Source organism: Lepisosteus platostomus, chromosome 5 (genome assembly GCF_059453375.1).
Source record: "Lepisosteus platostomus isolate fLepPlt1 chromosome 5, fLepPlt1.hap1, whole genome shotgun sequence".
NCBI classification, from domain to species: Eukaryota; Metazoa; Chordata; class Actinopteri; order Semionotiformes; family Lepisosteidae; genus Lepisosteus; species Lepisosteus platostomus.
The window spans coordinates 45348658-45366193 of NC_142615.1; the positions used below are offsets into that span (position 1 = coordinate 45348658).

Genomic DNA, 17536 nt, shown 5'->3' on the forward strand with positions numbered 1-17536 from the left:
GGATATTTTATACGATCAATACTTGTCATGCTCTTTTGCATTTTCCTTAACAAATGGAAAAAGTTCAAAGTGTGTTTATGGAGTGTTTCACATCTACACGAAAGCACTTGTAACAGTACAGGACACGCAGTGAGGAATTCGTGAAGCTTTCAGTTTAGTGCGGAGTTCAGAAGGAGGATTCGCTCGCTGAATGATCTCTCAGGAAATCCCGGGTGAGTTTCAACAGGTGTTTTCTGCAACAGCCACAAGTGTGAAGCAATATCTGGATTTCCTGAATTTGAACTAAATTATTAGTTCAAATAATTTAAGATTTAACAGAACTAAATGAGGTACATTTAAAACAGCAGCGCAACTCTGCAGCACGTCGAGTGTGCCTGCATTTAATTGTGTAAACCTGGCTCTCTCTGAACACGAGCAAAGAGTTCTCACTCAACAGAAGATTGCGATGTGAATATAAAGCACCTGGAGATGCCAGGGATTGAACCAGGGACCTCATCCATGCAAAGCATGCACTCTACCGCTGTGCTACATCCCCAATGGAAAAGGTAATGGAACAGACTTGTCCAGATGCTCACTGATCACAATCCACCACTCACGACGAATGCCTGCAGTTTCCCACTTTCGCGTTTCCTCTACTATAGAGTAAATGCATGGGAATGAAGAAATAAGGAAGGAAAAATAATCGCATTGAAGCTTCAAGAGACTGGGCACAAATTAATCTATTATTTTTGTATCCAGTCACACGTGCGACGGTGGTTAATTCCCAGACGGGGAAGTGCTTTTTTTCTACCTCCTTACTCGACTGTCTTTCAATTCTGTTTTATTTGAAACTTTTTGCATCTTTTAAGTGCTCTTGATTCAACTATGCATGTTTGCAGTGCGCCGAGACCTGAGAATGTTGCACTTTTGCGCTCATTCTTAGGAACTTGTGGATTTTTGATGAAATTTATTCCTAATTATGCAGACATATCAGAACCTCTTAGAAAACTAACGAGGAAAAGACAGAAGTGGGAATGGACATCGGAAACTGAGAAAGCCATTGCCGAGTTGAAAAGAGCACTTGTAACTGAACCATGTCTGGCATACTCCAAACTAGATGCACCACCAGTAGTGATCAGTGACGCGAATCCTTTAGGACTTGGAGCAGTATTGCTACAAAGACAAGAAAATAGACAGAACAAACCAGTGGCATATGCAAGTCGCTCACTTACCCCAACAGAAAGGCATTACTCACAAATAGAGCGTGAAGCCTTGGGTTGTGTTTGGGCAGTGGAACATTTTAGGACATATTTATGGGGAGGCAAGTTCACACTTCAAATGGATCATAAACCCCTCATTTATATGTTCAATCCCAAAAAGGCAACATTGTTACCACCCAGGATACAAAGACTTGGATTGAGATTATGGCCTTATGATTACAAAATTGAACACATAGTAGGGAAAACCAATGTCGCAGACTCATTGTCACGTCTTCCTTTACCAGACACAGAAGACACTGGTTATGAAGACACCTATGTTGATAGAGTGCTTTCAATCAGCACTTATGAACTGCATGCACTGACACTTGAGGAACTTAAACAAGCAACAAACGAAGATGACACATTGAAATTGTTGATGTCCATAGTGGAAAAAGGACAATGGCCTAATCCAATTCCAGACGAACTGCAGCCATACCACAGGTGTAGGTTGGAGTTATCTACATATGATGGACTGCTTTTAAGAAGACAGAGGATTGTGTTACCGAAAACAAAAATCAGACAAGCACTGAAAATAGCACATGAGACTCATCACAGTGTAGCTCGTACAAAACAGTACCTGAGAAGCAACTTTTACTGGCCCAACATGAACAGTGATGTTGAAAGACTAATCAGGAATTGTTCCACTTGTGTGTTGAATCAGCCATTGCAGGAGGATCAACCTCTCCAACCACTTGAATTACCACCAAGGCCTTGGACAAAATTGGGCATTGCCCTGGTAGGTCCCATTCAGAATGAATACATATTGACTGTCATAGACTATTATACTTCTAAACCTGAGGCGGTTGTTGTATCAGACATATCTTCAGCCACAGTTATTAGAGAGCTGATGAACATCTTTGCACGATTTGGTTATCCACTAGAGGTAGTAACAGATAATGGCAGGCAATTCATAGGACAGTTGTTTGAATCATTTCTGACTATTGTGGAATTAAACTTGTGGAATTAATCGTGGAATTAAACACATCCGTGCATCACCTTACTATCCGAGATGTAATGGCAAAATTGAAAGATTTCAAAGATACCTGAAAAAAGCTTTAAGACACTCAAAGACACTCGCTATGTGTTATTGAGAAACACCTCTTGTAACTCCTTTGAGTTAGTGAATGTGGAAGATGGCTCAAAAATAATGAGAAATGTAAAACATCTTTGAACACTCCTCCATTGGATCTTGATTTTGAATCTGCAGAAACACAAAATGCTGAGAATACAGGACTTTCTGACGTGCAGGAAGTGCCGAGTCCTCAGACAGTGGAGAGTACATCCGTAGGAAAGCCAGTAACTTTACCCAGTAGTAAAGTAACAACCATTAGTGGCAGGGTTATCAGGAAACTGGCTCATTACAGAGACATTTAAAAATACAGGACTTGCATAGCTCTCCAAATGTTAAATTGCCCTATTTTGTTTGTGTTATCTATGTAGATGTTGCTTAGACTGCTAGAAATGAGGTGATATTTAGAAGTGACTTAAGTAGAAATTGAACTAAAATTTGAGTTGGTACGTATAGAAATTGTTGTAAAAAAGATGAATGTATTGAATAGAAATGAAAGGGTTTATATACATTTTGTTGTAATAGTTAATAACCGTTTACTGTGTGTTGATATAAAATTGTTACAATTGTATGATAAAGTTATAGACTTTAAAAATAACAAAGGAAGGGATGTAGTATAGTGAATAGACATCGCGAGACAACAGAACGAGATAAGCTACTGGACACACCCGCCCCTCCTCACACAGACCGTGGAAAAGCCCCCGAGTGGGAGGGCTCTCTCTTCCTCCCAGGAGCTCTTGGACACGACGCACAGACAAGGCGCGGGGAGCCGCCGCCTGCAAACACGGCTCCAGGCAGGACTCCACTCCGCAGGAGCCGCAGAGCAGAGGAGATGGGAGCAGCTTATCTCCTGTGCAGAGACCTGAGCTGTTGTTGCTGCGGACGCTGTTTTTTTTCTTTTCACGGGGTAGGAGTGAATGTTGAGTTGCCCTTAGAAATGAAGCAGAGCACTTCAACGGCACGGGTGTGTGTGTGCGTGCGCCCTGGTGATTCTGGGAGACAGATCGAACCTGGGCTAAAAGAAAGGGGGCTTAGCCCTCTTGCATTTGCTAGATCGAAGTTGTACAACCCATTTGTATCTGCTAGGCAGCGCAGTCGTTGTGCACAAAGAACGCTTTGAAAAGTGTCAAAAGCAAGTCATTCCGAGTTGGTCGTTTGTGTTTTCCGTTCAGACGCGAAATGCTGAAATGATCTCTCGGCTCCTCGGTTGTCATTTCTGCTCTGTAAAGGAATCACAGTACGCGTCGGCTTCCAGCACGGTGGGTCAAGACACGATGCCTGGGGTCAGAGAGGGCGATGTCTTCCTTGTTAGTATAGTGGTGAGTATCCCTGCCTGTCATGTGGGAGACCGGGGTTTGATTCCCCGACGGGGAATCGCTCTTCTTCTACCTCCTTAGAGAAAGGACTGCCTTTCACTTCTCTGTATTTTCTTTCACAGCGCTGTGCAGCTTTTCATTGCTCTTGCTTTCCTGTTCCTGATGGTAGCGGTTTACAGAACAGAAAGTCCTCATGAGACATACCCTCAAACTCATATCTAACATAAACGAGTGAATTGGCCAAATCGATTACAGACTCACCTAATTGCAATGAAAAGCATCTGCTCATCTTAACGCGCTCTACCAGTGTACTTTTGAAACCATCCGCCATTTCAATAATTCTATGAGTGACTGTGTCTTTCAGAGGGGGCAGCAGGTCGAGCTGTTTAGCAGCTTTTTTTCACACATAATACGTGTCAGCTCTTTTGTTAACAGTAAATAAGGGTGTTCAAAAAAAGTGTCTGTTTATTAGGTGTAAAAATTCCTTAACGTCTTTGATTCTGTCATCAAAGATAAACTGCAATCAGCAAAGATAAAAGGATAATAATCTTTGCATACTGCCCTGTCTTTCTCACACCTGAAGAAGGCTCCACAGCCGAAACAGTGTGTTTCCTTTCTTCTCTTTTCAACATGGAATAATCCTTTACTTGTTCCTTTGCAGCCTACGCATGCTGACGCAGCTACCCACCTGATATATAACATTCCTATAATCACAACTATGAATTTCCACTGTGGGTATTACATGTCACAACGCAGAAATGCAACAGTGACGTGTCGTAATTACAAATGTACATGATAAGTGATTTTGTCTCTCCTACCTTAGTGTCGGAATATTAAGATGTTCTGGTGACAAGGAAGGAGGGAAAAAGTAAATCAGCAGAAGGGGTGCTATTTTGTTGACTGTTAATCCTTACATGTTCATAAGGTCATATTTAAAAAATGGTACAGTAAATTTTCTTATACTTAATGATTTTCATAATTTGTCACATTACCTCAGTGGCAGAATTGTGAGACTATTTAATAATCAGGAGGGAGGGTCATAGCAATAAGCAGAAAGTGCCATCACCCTTTGCTCATCTTTGGTTAACCATATTCTCACAAGCCATGTTCTAAATGTCCCATTGTAGACTGCTATATTAACATTTCTTGCAAAATGCAAGATTTTGAGACTTTTAATAATCAGAAGGCAAGGTCGTGGTAAATATGCAGAAAATGCCAGTGAATGAATGGTTTGCTTTTGTCTTATTTACTTGTCGTCTAACATGCCAGTTTGTGTTATTGTGAGTTTTGAAAATTGGTTTTCGATTTTCTTAAATGTGTTTCATACAAAAATGCAATTTGGATAATCATTATGTACATATTCCCCTTTACTGAGGCTATGTCCAGTAATCCACTCGGATTAGTATTTTTAAAAATAACTATAGAGAGCCATCTACAAGCGAAAGGCGGCATAACATCACAGTAGCATCTTATAAGGTGGAACGAAAAACGCGAATAAGAAGCTGCCGAATAAGAAGCCAACTTCAGCTTCGTTAATGCAGCAGGATTGGGTGAGGTAAGGTGGAAAATATTTCTTCCTCTGCATCCTAACATTTTTGTAGTTGTTCCAGGACTTCTCGCCCCAGATAAAGCTGCCAATACATCACTTGTTTCTACTCCATCAATATCAGCAGTGTTATCGGTACTAAGCTCCACAGCCGAAACATTGTGTTTCCTTTCTTCTCTCCGTGAAAGTCGATTCGATTTGTCAGCGAAACCGAAACTTAACCCTTTTTATAATTGCAGGAAATGCGAGTGTTTAACACGTGTCAGAATCACCAGGAATGTCCAATAAAGACCAACATTGCAACCCCCCAGAAAACCATATTCACCCATGAAAAATGATCGTCGAATGGCTGGCGGGATACATCATTTATACTCCCGTTGCATTGTGTGGCGGGGGCTCCGTGTCCCCTGAGCGGGGCTGGAGGATCGTTTATTTGCAATTCTTTGGAAAGGAGCTTCTTTCGAAATCAATGCGTGCCTGGATGTTCGCGAACGTGCTCCCTTGTGTTGGCTTGTCCCGCACTGGAAGAGCACAAGGCAAGTCTTCACAAGACAAAAACCTCCAGTGCACAGCACACTGAAAACATTTTTTGGCTGGCGCGTTTTATTTCAAAACAGAAACAGCACCAGTCGAACAAGTCGGCCAGATGCACAGAGCCTCCGCCCTCTTGTGGCTCCTTCTTGCTGCCTTTCCGCTGCCCCGGCGGGCGGCGAGGAGGAAGCGCCGTTTCCTACACATCTGCAGTCGCCATGCGCATTCGCAGCATGTCCCGGGACGCAATTCGGCCTCATTTGCATAACACCAGACCGGCTACGCAAGCTCGCATCGTGCGCCTGCCACACACCGAACAAACACCGGAGCCTTTTCAGCAATTTCCAAAAAACGGGCCTGCTCGCCTGCCCACAAGGCTCCATCTCTTACCCGCTCTCCAGAGCCTGCTGTCTTCTGTGCTGTTCTCTCGGCACCGCTGCAGCGCACACAACTCCTGCAGCGCGGGGAGAGAGTTTCCACGCTCCGCCGCAGGGAAGGCTCGCTCCGTGCGCACACGTCCTTTCAATGCCAGTTCAACAAGTGCTCCGCATTAGCAGCGTCGGGGCTCCGGCGTGTCGCACCTCACCTCACCTCGCACAGCCCCCTCCTTGAATGTCTGGCGCTGGGCATGCCCCGCTCTCCTCCACCTTATCTTATCGCGTGTGACCACCGACAATGGCCACAATGCCGGGGAATGGCACCTGTAAAGTGTTAATTGGGGCACAGGACAGCCCGTCTCGTCTCGGGGTCTGGCTTCAAAGACAATACAGCAAACACAGCGGGGCGGGGGAAGAAGACGACATGACACATGCAGGTACATTCAGCTCCAGCGGGAAAGAGTCATTTGTCGGTCTTTTCAAGTGCTGGGAGCCGAGTAATCCTTCGCTTGTATCGTTTCTCCCCGATGACTAGATCTCACCCTGCGACTCTTGACTGGGCTCACCCACGGCAGCCCAGCAGGTGTGAGCCTAGCCGGCACCCGGATGGGAGATTCCCCCCGGAAAAGCTCAGGTTGCTACTGCTCCTGCAAGAGGTGTGACTGGGACCAGTAGGGAGCGCTCACCCTGCGGTCTGTGTGGCTTTCTTATGCCCCAGCATCCTGATGGCGACACTCTGCTGCACAAACAGGCGCCGTCCTTCGGGGAAGGCGTAAAACTGAGGTCCCGACCCTCCATGGCCATTAAGAAATCTCTCAAAAAGAGACGTCGGGGGTGTCACTCTGGTGTTAGTGTTCCCCTTTACCAATCAGTCGGAGTCTCCTCCTAATCCCCGTCTCATATGTAACAATCAATGACAAGGCCCCCCTGTCCCGCGATATTGTACTTGTCTCCTGGCCGCTTGCTGGCGCCGTGAGATTTAGTACTCGCGCAAGAGACCGGGGGCAGAGCGCGAACGCGGTCACCCGCCCCCCACAAAGTGTGCGCTCCAGGTTCCCTCTCGGGGCTCTGCAACACAGCGGAAAGGCAGCGAGAAGGAGCCTCTTGCTCTGACGCCGCAAGGCCACAAGAGGGCGGAGGCGCCGCGCGCCCGGCCGACGTGTTGGACTGTTGCGCTTTATGTGCTGAAATAAACACGCGACAGCCCAGAAATGTTTTCAGAGTGCTGTGCACTGGAGGTTTTTGTCTTGTGAAGACTTGCCTTGTGCTCCTCCTTGCAGTTTGTTTGTTCTCCTCCAGTGCGGGACAAGCCAACACAAGGGAGCACATTCGCCAACATCCAGGTACGCAATGCGATTTGGAAAGAAGCTCCTTTCCAAAGAGTTGCACACGAACGATCCTTCAGTCCCGCTCGGGGGGCACAGAGCCCCAGCCACACACAGCTTCAAGTAGCGAGTCAGGCGCCATGGCTTTCGCTTGCGGCCACACCACCCTGAATGCGCCTGATTTCGTCTGATCTCGAAAGCTAAGCGGAGTTGGGCCTGGTTAGTACTTGGATGGGAGACTGTCTGGGATTACCAGGTGCTGCAAGCTTTTGCTCTCTCGGCCAGCAGGGGTCACCGTTGGTGCCTTAGGCTTTGGGAGGAAAACCTGGAGGATGGAAAGGTGATCTATAGCCTCATCTCTAGAGATGTTTTGTTGCTATGGCATGTGTTTGACCCATATAAAAAAAAACCCGTTTGTAAAACGAATATCGAAGCTGCCTCTAAATCTGCAAATGAAGATGAGTCGATAAACCACTTGTTTTTCGTGTAACTATACATATATTCATTTATTACTGATTTCATTCATTGAGCAGGGATACAATAGAGGTACAGCCATTCACTGTTTGACATGTCTGCACTGGTACAGAACCTAGCAATCAGAAAACGGGTGAAACTGTCTTGAGAATTAGCATACAGTACCGAGGCCCCCATGACCAAATAAATTGGCCTTAATAATGCAGACTACAGCAAAACGACTGACTTTGAAAAGGGAATGAATGTCCGGAAGGAGTAGTGTAACCAGCTTGAAATGCTTCTCCGGACCTCTAACTAAAAGAAACTGGGAACCAGCAGTGGCTTTCGAACTGGGATCCTATCGCAGCACGTGGTGTCATAGCTCTTCCGTATCCGATATTGGACCAAGCACATCAGGGGAGAGCGCGAACGCAGTCCCCCACTACCAGAAATAATGCAGTCGAGATTCCCACATTTGGGGAATTCGCAGGGGTCAGCACAGCCGGAGTGCAATGGCCGAGCCTCGCCCTGGGTGAATCGATTTTTTAAGAACTTTATTTTCTTTTCACAAAAAAATACAGGACATCACAAATTAGAAAGCTTTACATTAATATACATACTTAAAACAGTATATATGATCACATCTCATTACATTTTGACACGGTACCAGTTACATAGCAACAATTTTTTTTTCTGGTGTAAATCACATTCTTTACTTAAACATGATAATGTTTTTCACAGTTTCTTGAGATATTGACCTATGCTCTCTATATCCCACAGATTTTCTGCTTCCTCCCTCCTCCCTCTCCACAGATCTCTGAGGTAATAGTTCTCTTGGGTGATGAACAGGGCCAGGCTACCTGCTGCCTTGACTGGGACCTCGATGCCTTTGAACAGCCCCATGTTCCTCACTCTCCACAGGGCGTCTTTCCCACTGTTCACCACGGCCCAGATCCTGTCAAACACGTCAGGAGGAAGTTTGACAGGAGAGATGCCGTTGTAGTGGCAATGCTTGTTAATAAGACAGAATTAAGCGGTGGTATGCTGTCCTAAATGAGGCCCCATCTCACCTTCCATCTCTGTGGTGCAGCCACAGAGAAAGTATTCATGCAGGCTGATTTAAGATGTTTTCTTTTGATAAGGGACAGCTCCCAGATGGGGATGCACTTAGCTAAGCCTGGCTATCATGATCAATGGTCATCCATTGGCGCCTATCTGTCTAGGGAGTGCCAAATGGACATCTGGACTGCATTCCTAAGTGTCAAGAGTAAGTGACTCATATCTCACGCAGGGCGTGGTAATACCACGTGGGTCTCCAATGCCCGCCAAACTCTCAACCAATCAGCACACACCTGTGTCTTGGTCAAAAAGTGAGCGCAAGCTCAGATCGGGGCTCTCCTTGGCCATTGTCGCACATCCTCAGAGACAATCATGTGACAACTGCTGTTGTCTGCAAAGGGACTTGGACTTTGTTATAAGCGCAAGGCCGAGGATCCCGTACGTACTCAGAATTCAGAAAGCTTTTAAGCGCAGGAGGCGCCCTATCCCCGCTCGCTCGCTCACTCCCCTGTTCACACGTGCAGTGCGGCTTGTCCGTCTGTTTATTTGTCAGCTTTGGCGAGACACGGGTGCTTGTGTATTAGCGTGAGCGTTTTTTATTCTGATCAGGAACAGTTTTACAAGTCCGCAAAGGATCGAGGAAAGGTTTATCGCCAGCTGAAAAGAGACACAGCGCTTCGGCTGTGGAGACTTGTTCGGCTGGCGTTCGGAGAGTCGCGATTTTCAGAATTGTATTGAGATCGTTTTCCACAGAGCTCAGATGTCAAAGCACAGCAGCAGCTCTCCACAGCGATCCTCTATAGCGCCCTTTCTCCCGCAGCTCCGTCCTCATTGGAAGGAAGCAAGAGTGAAAGGCTGAAGTGAAATAGAGCGGGGACGAAGGCAGTGAAGAGAGAGAACGTGGGAAGAAGAGAAAAACGCAAGGGAAAAAAACAGCGTCATAAAAGAGGTGACGGAGCTGTCCTCTCAATAAGAAGGGTGCCAGGGAGTCTTGCTTTTGCTTACGGCCACATCTCCTTGAGCACGCCTGATCTCGTCTGACCTCGGAAGCTAAACAGGGATAGGCCTGGTTAGTACTTGCATGGGAGACCGCCTGGGAATACCAGGTGCTGTAAGCTTTTAAGCGCAGGAGGCGCCCTATCCCCGCTCGTTCGCTCATTCCCCTGTTCACACGTGCAGTGCGGCTTGTCTGTCTTTTTATTTGTCAGCTTTGGCGAGACACGGGTACTTGTGTATTAGCGTGAGCGTTTTTTATTCTGATCAGGAACAGTTTTACAAGTCCGCAAAGGATCGAGAAAAGGTTTATCGCCAGCTGAAAAGAGACACAGCGCTTCGGCTGCGGAGACTTGTTCGGCTGGCGTTCGGAGAGTCGCGTTTTTCAGAATTGTATTGAGATCGTTTTCCACAGAGCTCAGATGTCAAAGCACAGCAGCAGCTCTCCACAGCGATCCTCTATAGCGCCCTTTCTCCCGCAGCTCCGTCCTCATTGGAAGGAAGCAAGAGTGAAAGGCTGAAGTGAAATAGAGCGGGGACGAAGGCAGTGAAGAGAGAGAACGTGGGAAGAAGAGAAAAACGCAAGGGAAAAAGAGCAGCGTCGTAAAAGAGGTGACGGAGCTGTCCTCTCAATAAGAAGGGTGCCAGCGAGCCTTGCTCTCGCTTACGGCCACACCCCCTTGAGCACGCCTGATCTCGTCTGATCTCGGAAGCTAAACAGGGATGGGCCTGGTTAGTACGTGGAGGGGAGACCACCTGGGAATACCAGGTGCTGTAAGCTTTTAAGCGCAGGAGGCGCCCTATCCCCGCTCGCTCGCTCATTCCCCTGTTAACACGTGCAGTGCGGCTTGTCCGTCTGTTTATTTGTCAGCATTGGCAAGACACGGGTGCTTGTGTATTAGCGTGAGCGTTTTTTATTCTGATCATGAACAGTTTAACAAGTCCGCAAAGGATCGAGGAAAGGTTTATCGCCAGCTGAAAAGAGACACAGCGCTTCGGCTGTGGAGACTTGTTCGGCTGGCGTTCGGAGAGTCGCGTTTTTCAGAATTGTATTGAGATCGTTTTCCACAGAGCTCAGATGTCAAAGCACAGCAGCAGCTCTCCACAGCGATCCTCTATAGCGCCCTTTCTCCCGCAGCTCCGTCCTCATTGGAAGGAAGCAAGAGTGAAAGGCTGAAGTGAAATAGAGCGGGGACGAAGGCAGTGAAGAGAGAGAACGTGGGAAGAAGAGAAAAACGCAAGGGAAAAAAAGCAGCGTCGTAAAAGAGGTGACGGAGCTGTCCTCTCAATAAGAAGGGTGCCAGCGAGCCTTGCTCTCGCTTACGGCCACACCCCCTTGAGCACGCCTGATCTCGTCTGATCTCGGAAGCTAAACAGGGATGGGCCTGGTTAGTACTTGGATGGGAGACCGCCTGGGAATACCAGGTGCTGTAAGCTTTTAAGCGCAGGAGGCGCCCTATCCCCGCTCGCTCGCTCATTCCCCTGTTCACACGTGCAGTGCGGCTTGTCCGTCTCTTTATTTGTCAGCTTTGGCGAGACACGGGTGCTTGTGTATTAGCGTGAGCGTTTTTTATTCTGATCAGGAACAGTTTAACAAGTCCGCAAAGGATCGAGGAAAGGTTTATCGCCAGCTGAAAAGAGACACAGCGCTTCGGCTGTGGAGACTTGTTCGGCTGGCGTTCGGAGAGTCGCGTTTTTCAGAATTGTATTGAGATCGTTTTCCACAGAGCTCAGATGTCAAAGCACAGCAGCAGCTCTCCACAGCGATCCTCTATAGCGCCCTTTCTCCCGCAGCTCCGTCCTCATTGGAAGGAAGCAAGAGTGAAAGGCTGAAGTGAAATAGAGCGGGGACGAAGGCAGTGAAGAGAGAGAACGTGGGAAGAAGAGAAAAACGCAAGGGAAAAAGAGCAGCGTCGTAAAAGAGGTGACGGAGCTGTCCTCTCAATAAGAAGGGTGCCAGCGAACCTTGCTCTCGCTTACGGCCACACCCCCTTGAGCACGCCTGATCTCGTCTGATCTCGGAAGCTAAACAGGGATGGGCCTGGTTAGTACGTGGAGGGGAGACCACCTGGGAATACCAGGTGCTGTAAGCTTTTAAGCGCAGGAGGCGCCCTATCCCCGCTCGCTCGCTCATTCCCCTGTTCACACGTGCAGTGCGGCTTGTCCGTCTGTTTATTTCTCAGCTTTGGCGAGACACGGGTGCTTGTGTATTAGCGTGAGCGTTTTTTATTCTGATCAGGAACAGTTTAACAAGTCCGCAAAGGATCGAGGAAAGGTTTATCGCCAGCTGAAAAGAGACACAGCGCTTCGGCTGTGGAGACTTGTTCGGCTGGCGTTCGGAGAGTCGCGTTTTTCAGAATTGTATTGAGATCGTTTTCCACAGAGCTCAGATGTCAAAGCACAGCAGCAGCTCTCCACAGCGATCCTCTATAGCGCCCTTTCTCCCGCAGCTCCGTCCTCATTGGAAGGAAGCAAGAGTGAAAGGCTGAAGTGAAATAGAGCGGGGACGAAGGCAGTGAAGAGAGAGAACGTGGGAAGAAGAGAAAAACGCAAGAGAAAAAAAGCAGCGTCGTAAAAGAGGTGACGGAGCTGTCCTCTCAATAAGAAGGGTGCCAGCGAGCCTTGCTCTCGCTTATGGCCACACCCCCTTGAGCACGCCTGATCTCGTCTGATCTCGGAAGCTAAACAGGGATGGGCCTGGTTAGTACTTGGATGGGAGACCGCCTGGGAATACCAGGTGCTGTAAGCTTTTAAGCACAGGAGGCGCCCTATCCCCGCTCGCTCGCTCATTCCCCTGTTCACACGTGCAGTGCGGCTTGTCCGTCTGTTTATTTGTCAGCTTTGGCGAGACACGGGTGCTTGTGTATTAGCGTGAGCGTTTTTTATTCTGATCAGGAACAGTTTAACAAGTCCGCAAAGAATCGAGGAAAGGTTTATCGCCAGCTGAAAAGAGACACAGCGCTTCGGCTGTGGAGACTTGTTCGGCTGGCGTTCGGAGAGTCGCGTTTTTCAGAATTGTATTGAGATCGTTTTCCACAGAGCTCAGATGTCAAAGCACAGCAGCAGCTCTCCACAGCGATCCTCTATAGCGCCCTTTCTCCCGCAGCTCCGTCCTCATTGGAAGGAAGCAAGAGTGAAAGGCTGAAGTGAAATAGAGCGGGGATGAAGGCAGTGAAGAGAGAGAACGTGGGAAGAAGAGAAAAACGCAAGGGAAAAAAAGCAGCGTCGTAAAAGAGGTGACGGAGCTGTCCTCTCAATAAGAAGGGTGCCAGCGAGCCTTGCTCTCGCTTACGGCCACACCCCCTTGAGCACGCCTGATCTCGTCTGATCTCGGAAGCTAAACAGGGATGGGCCTGGTTAGTACTTGGATGGGAGACCGCCTGGGAATTTCAGGTGCTGTAAGCTTTTAAGCGCAGGAGGCGCCCTATCCCCGCTCGCTCGCTCATTCCCCTGTTCACACGTGCAGTGCGGCTTGTCCGTCTCTTTATTTGTCAGCTTTGGCGAGACACGGGTGCTTGTGTATTAGCGTGAGCGTTTTTTATTCTGATCAGGAACAGTTTTACAAGTCCGCAAAGGATCGAGGAAAGGTTTATCGCCAGCTGAAAAGAGACACAGCGCTTCGGCTGTGGAGACTTGTTCGGCTGGCGTTCGGAGAGTCGCGTTTTTCAGAATTGTATTGAGATCGTTTTCCACAGAGCTCAGATGTCAAAGCACAGCAGCAGCTCTCCACAGCGATCCTCTATAGCGCCCTTTCTCCCGCAGCTCCGTCCTCATTGGAAGGAAGCAAGAGTGAAAGGCTGAAGTGAAATAGAGCGGGGACGAAGGCAGTGAAGAGAGAGAACGTGGGAAGAAGAGAAAAACGCAAGGGAAAAAAGCAGCGTCGTATAAGAGGTGACGGAGCTGTCCTCTCAATAAGAAGGGTGCCAGCGAGCCTTGCTTTCGCTTATGGCCACACCCCCTTGAGCACGCCTGATCTCGTCTGATCTCAGAATCTAAACAGGGATGGGCCTGGTTAGTACTTGGATGGGAGACCGCCTGGGAATACCAGGTGCTGTAAGCTTTTAAGCGCAGGAGGCGCCCTATCCCCGCTCGCTCGCTCATTCCCCTGTTCACACGTGCAGTGCGGCTTGTCCGTCTGTTTATTTGTCAGCTTTGGCGAGACACGGGTGCTTGTGTATTAGTGTGAGCGTTTTTTATTCTGATCATGAACAGTTTAACAAGTCCGCAAAGGATCGAGGAAAGGTTTATCGCCAGCTGAAAAGAGACACAGCGCTTCGGCTGTGGAGACTTGTTCGGCTGGCGTTCGGAGAGTCGCGTTTTTCAGAATTGTATTGAGATCGTTTTCCACAGAGCTCAGATGTCAAAGCACAGCAGCAGCTCTCCACAGCGATCCTCTATAGCGCCCTTTCTCCCGCAGCTCCGTCCTCATTGGAAGGAAGCAAGAGTGAAAGGCTGAAGTGAAATAGAGCGGGGACGAAGGCAGTGAAGAGAGAGAACGTGGGAAGAAGAGAAAAACGCAAGGGAAAAAAAGCAGCGTCGTAAAAGAGGTGACGGAGCTGTCCTCTCAATAAGAAGGGTGCCAGCGAGCCTTGCTCTCGCTTACGGCCACACCCCCTTGAGCACGCCTGATCTCGTCTGATCTCGGAAGCTAAACAGGGATGGGCCTGGTTAGTACTTGGATGGGAGACCGCCTGGGAATACCAGGTGCTGTAAGCTTTTAAGCGCAGGAGGCGCCCTATCCCCGCTCGCTCGCTCATTCCCCTGTTCACACGTGCAGTGCGGCTTGTCCGTCTCTTTATTTGTCAGCTTTGGCGAGACACGGGTGCTTGTGTATTAGCGTGAGCGTTTTTTATTCTGATCAGGAACAGTTTTACAAGTCCGCAAAGGATCGAGGAAAGGTTTATCGCCAGCTGAAAAGAGACACAGCGCTTCGGCTGTGGAGACTTGTTCGGCTGGCGTTCGGAGAGTCGCGTTTTTCAGAATTGTATTGAGATCGTTTTCCACAGAGCTCAGATGTCAAAGCACAGCAGCAGCTCTCCACAGCGATCCTCTATAGCGCCCTTTCTCCCGCAGCTCCGTCCTCATTGGAAGGAAGCAAGAGTGAAAGGCTGAAGTGAAATAGAGCGGGGACGAAGGCAGTGAAGAGAGAGAACGTGGGAAGAAGAGAAAAACGCAAGGGAAAAAGAGCAGCGTCGTAAAAGAGGTGACGGAGCTGTCCTCTCAATAAGAAGGGTGCCAGCGAACCTTGCTCTCGCTTACGGCCACACCCCCTTGAGCACGCCTGATCTCGTCTGATCTCGGAAGCTAAACAGGGATGGGCCTGGTTAGTACGTGGAGGGGAGACCACCTGGGAATACCAGGTGCTGTAAGCTTTTAAGCGCAGGAGGCGCCCTATCCCCGCTCGCTCGCTCATTCCCCTGTTCACACGTGCAGTGCGGCTTGTCCGTCTGTTTATTTCTCAGCTTTGGCGAGACACGGGTGCTTGTGTATTAGCGTGAGCGTTTTTTATTCTGATCAGGAACAGTTTAACAAGTCCGCAAAGGATCGAGGAAAGGTTTATCGCCAGCTGAAAAGAGACACAGCGCTTCGGCTGTGGAGACTTGTTCGGCTGGCGTTCGGAGAGTCGCGTTTTTCAGAATTGTATTGAGATCGTTTTCCACAGAGCTCAGATGTCAAAGCACAGCAGCAGCTCTCCACAGCGATCCTCTATAGCGCCCTTTCTCCCGCAGCTCCGTCCTCATTGGAAGGAAGCAAGAGTGAAAGGCTGAAGTGAAATAGAGCGGGGACGAAGGCAGTGAAGAGAGAGAACGTGGGAAGAAGAGAAAAACGCAAGAGAAAAAAAGCAGCGTCGTAAAAGAGGTGACGGAGCTGTCCTCTCAATAAGAAGGGTGCCAGCGAGCCTTGCTCTCGCTTATGGCCACACCCCCTTGAGCACGCCTGATCTCGTCTGATCTCGGAAGCTAAACAGGGATGGGCCTGGTTAGTACTTGGATGGGAGACCGCCTGGGAATACCAGGTGCTGTAAGCTTTTAAGCACAGGAGGCGCCCTATCCCCGCTCGCTCGCTCATTCCCCTGTTCACACGTGCAGTGCGGCTTGTCCGTCTGTTTATTTGTCAGCTTTGGCGAGACACGGGTGCTTGTGTATTAGCGTGAGCGTTTTTTATTCTGATCAGGAACAGTTTAACAAGTCCGCAAAGAATCGAGGAAAGGTTTATCGCCAGCTGAAAAGAGACACAGCGCTTCGGCTGTGGAGACTTGTTCGGCTGGCGTTCGGAGAGTCGCGTTTTTCAGAATTGTATTGAGATCGTTTTCCACAGAGCTCAGATGTCAAAGCACAGCAGCAGCTCTCCACAGCGATCCTCTATAGCGCCCTTTCTCCCGCAGCTCCGTCCTCATTGGAAGGAAGCAAGAGTGAAAGGCTGAAGTGAAATAGAGCGGGGATGAAGGCAGTGAAGAGAGAGAACGTGGGAAGAAGAGAAAAACGCAAGGGAAAAAAAGCAGCGTCGTAAAAGAGGTGACGGAGCTGTCCTCTCAATAAGAAGGGTGCCAGCGAGCCTTGCTCTCGCTTACGGCCACACCCCCTTGAGCACGCCTGATCTCGTCTGATCTCGGAAGCTAAACAGGGATGGGCCTGGTTAGTACTTGGATGGGAGACCGCCTGGGAATTTCAGGTGCTGTAAGCTTTTAAGCGCAGGAGGCGCCCTATCCCCGCTCGCTCGCTCATTCCCCTGTTCACACGTGCAGTGCGGCTTGTCCGTCTCTTTATTTGTCAGCTTTGGCGAGACACGGGTGCTTGTGTATTAGCGTGAGCGTTTTTTATTCTGATCAGGAACAGTTTTACAAGTCCGCAAAGGATCGAGGAAAGGTTTATCGCCAGCTGAAAAGAGACACAGCGCTTCGGCTGTGGAGACTTGTTCGGCTGGCGTTCGGAGAGTCGCGTTTTTCAGAATTGTATTGAGATCGTTTTCCACAGAGCTCAGATGTCAAAGCACAGCAGCAGCTCTCCACAGCGATCCTCTATAGCGCCCTTTCTCCCGCAGCTCCGTCCTCATTGGAAGGAAGCAAGAGTGAAAGGCTGAAGTGAAATAGAGCGGGGACGAAGGCAGTGAAGAGAGAGAACGTGGGAAGAAGAGAAAAACGCAAGGGAAAAAAGCAGCGTCGTATAAGAGGTGACGGAGCTGTCCTCTCAATAAGAAGGGTGCCAGCGAGCCTTGCTTTCGCTTATGGCCACACCCCCTTGAGCACGCCTGATCTCGTCTGATCTCAGAATCTAAACAGGGATGGGCCTGGTTAGTACTTGGATGGGAGACCGCCTGGGAATACCAGGTGCTGTAAGCTTTTAAGCGCAGGAGGCGCCCTATCCCCGCTCGCTCGCTCATTCCCCTGTTCACACGTGCAGTGCGGCTTGTCCGTCTGTTTATTTGTCAGCTTTGGCGAGACACGGGTGCTTGTGTATTAGTGTGAGCGTTTTTTATTCTGATCATGAACAGTTTAACAAGTCCGCAAAGGATCGAGGAAAGGTTTATCGCCAGCTGAAAAGAGACACAGCGCTTCGGCTGTGGAGACTTGTTCGGCTGGCGTTCGGAGAGTCGCGTTTTTCAGAATTGTATTGAGATCGTTTTCCACAG

At 48.8% G+C, this 17536-nt stretch overlaps 5 non-coding genes and 9 pseudogenes across 5 annotated transcripts; 13 read left to right on the forward strand and 1 right to left on the reverse strand.

Moving 5' to 3' along the window:
- Positions 1-7551: 7551 nt before the first annotated feature.
- On the forward strand, positions 7552-7670 carry LOC148667188 (5S ribosomal RNA; annotated as a pseudogene).
- A 599-nt stretch (positions 7671-8269) lies between these two features.
- On the reverse strand, positions 8270-8434 carry LOC148667189 (U1 spliceosomal RNA). The gene has a single exon (XR_015937623.1). It is a non-coding gene; the product is annotated as a U1 spliceosomal RNA (small nuclear RNA).
- Positions 8435-9913: 1479 nt separating this feature from the next.
- LOC148667190 (5S ribosomal RNA) lies at positions 9914-10032 on the forward strand (annotated as a pseudogene).
- Positions 10033-10569: 537 nt separating this feature from the next.
- Positions 10570-10688, forward strand: LOC148667191 (5S ribosomal RNA; annotated as a pseudogene).
- A 537-nt stretch (positions 10689-11225) lies between these two features.
- LOC148667192 (5S ribosomal RNA) lies at positions 11226-11344 on the forward strand. Its single transcript, XR_015937368.1, has one exon. It is a non-coding gene; the product is annotated as a 5S ribosomal RNA (ribosomal RNA).
- A 537-nt stretch (positions 11345-11881) lies between these two features.
- LOC148667193 (5S ribosomal RNA) lies at positions 11882-12000 on the forward strand (annotated as a pseudogene).
- Positions 12001-12537: 537 nt separating this feature from the next.
- On the forward strand, positions 12538-12656 carry LOC148667194 (5S ribosomal RNA). The gene has a single exon (XR_015938198.1). It is a non-coding gene; the product is annotated as a 5S ribosomal RNA (ribosomal RNA).
- A 537-nt stretch (positions 12657-13193) lies between these two features.
- On the forward strand, positions 13194-13312 carry LOC148667195 (5S ribosomal RNA; annotated as a pseudogene).
- A 536-nt stretch (positions 13313-13848) lies between these two features.
- On the forward strand, positions 13849-13967 carry LOC148667196 (5S ribosomal RNA; annotated as a pseudogene).
- Positions 13968-14504: 537 nt separating this feature from the next.
- Positions 14505-14623, forward strand: LOC148667197 (5S ribosomal RNA). Its single transcript, XR_015937369.1, has one exon. It is a non-coding gene; the product is annotated as a 5S ribosomal RNA (ribosomal RNA).
- A 537-nt stretch (positions 14624-15160) lies between these two features.
- LOC148667198 (5S ribosomal RNA) lies at positions 15161-15279 on the forward strand (annotated as a pseudogene).
- Positions 15280-15816: 537 nt separating this feature from the next.
- On the forward strand, positions 15817-15935 carry LOC148667199 (5S ribosomal RNA). The gene has a single exon (XR_015938199.1). It is a non-coding gene; the product is annotated as a 5S ribosomal RNA (ribosomal RNA).
- A 537-nt stretch (positions 15936-16472) lies between these two features.
- On the forward strand, positions 16473-16591 carry LOC148667200 (5S ribosomal RNA; annotated as a pseudogene).
- Positions 16592-17127: 536 nt separating this feature from the next.
- Positions 17128-17246, forward strand: LOC148667201 (5S ribosomal RNA; annotated as a pseudogene).
- The last annotated feature ends 290 nt before the right edge of the window (positions 17247-17536 follow it).